This window comes from Trachemys scripta, chromosome 16 (assembly GCF_013100865.1).
Source record: "Trachemys scripta elegans isolate TJP31775 chromosome 16, CAS_Tse_1.0, whole genome shotgun sequence".
Taxonomy (NCBI): Eukaryota; Metazoa; Chordata; order Testudines; family Emydidae; genus Trachemys; species Trachemys scripta.
Genome location: NC_048313.1, coordinates 13273972 through 13275278, shown reverse-complemented (window position 1 = coordinate 13275278; position 1307 = coordinate 13273972). Strand labels below are relative to the sequence as shown.

Sequence of the window (1307 nt, the reverse complement as noted above, 5' to 3'; positions counted from 1 at the left end):
GGGGGGGCAGGGCGGGCAGAGTTGGGCAGTACCAGCCCATGGGGGGGTGGCAGAGCGGGGCAGTACCGGCCCATGGGCGGGGCAGACGGCCCCCCCAGGGATGGGGCACCGGGGATGGACCCGTCACTCAGCCCTGAGGCCAGAAGCACCTGGGGGTCCCTGGAGAGGTTGGGGGGGGGGGCAGGGGCCCCCCTTTGCTCTGGGGCGAGACCCAGAGGTGGGGGGGAGGGGCTGCTCCCGGCCTCTGCCAGGCCCGGGGGGGTTCTGCAGGGGCCAGGGGCTCAGAGCGGGCAGTGGGGGGCACTGGGGTGAAGGGGACACTGATGGGGCACAGCCCCCCAGCACTCACCGAACTGTCCAGCAGGCCGTTCCCATCCTTATCGTAGAGCTTAAAGGTGACTGGGGGGGGGGGGAGAAGAGTGGAGTCAGTGGGGGGACCCCAGCCAGGCCTAGACCCCCATGGCCACCCCACCCCCACCCTAGACCAGCCCCGTCCAATCCACATCCTAGCACAGCCTGTCAGCCCCCACCCCTCTGGTGAAAGACGTCTGACCCCTCCCCCAAAGGTCTCCCACGAGCCCCCCGCCGTGCCCCCCCCGCCCTGCCCCCCAGGGCCACCCCCTGCCCCCTTAGGAACCCAACTCGGGTCTGAGCCCGAGAGTTGCCCCGAGCTCGTCGCCTCTCCGTGGGGCTGGGGCGGGTGGGACGTGCCCTCCTCCTGTTGTCGTCCCCCAGACTCACACTCCAGCTTGTCCTCGGGGCGCCCCCCCTCCAGCAGTGAGAAGTAGCAGGAGACGTCGTTGACACAGACCAGGCCGCTGGCTGCAAAGGGACAGAGCCGGCGCTGAATCCTGCAGCCCCCCTGCCCCACACGGGACCCAGGAGTTCGGGCCCTGAGGCCCATTCACTCTTCATCTTCAGCTGCAGCCCCCAGCCCCAGGCAGCCTGTGACCCACGTCACCCCNCCAACCCCCAATCCCCCCCCGGGGCAGCTGCTCTGGGGCCAGCAGGGCCAGGAGTCCCCCTCCCCCCACGCTGTGGGGCCGGCTCCGGGTGGGGCCAGTGGGGGAGGGGACGACAAAGCCAGTCCAAGCCCTTCAACAAAACGACTTCTGCTTTCGGTGGATCCATTTTTAGAGCAGTGTGGGCGGGGGGGGGCACGCCCACAGGGATCCCCCAGGCAAGAAATGACTCCCCCCCCCAGGGTAAACATGGGACTGTCCCGGGGCAAGGAACAAACCACTGGGACAGGGCGGGGGGGGAGGGGGAGAGGCAGGGTGCCAGTCCCACCTCCCCCAACATACCCC

At 69.8% G+C, this 1307-nt stretch overlaps 1 protein-coding gene across 1 annotated transcript in view; it reads right to left on the bottom strand.

Annotated features, from left to right (window-relative positions):
* Nucleotides 1-816, bottom strand: part of DGKA (diacylglycerol kinase alpha) — a gene marked incomplete in the record, with an annotated part of 13709 nt that extends 12893 nt beyond the window's left edge. Inside the window, 1 exon segment of the mRNA XM_034792861.1 lies at nt 742-816.
* Between the last annotated feature and the right edge of the window lie 491 nt (nt 817-1307).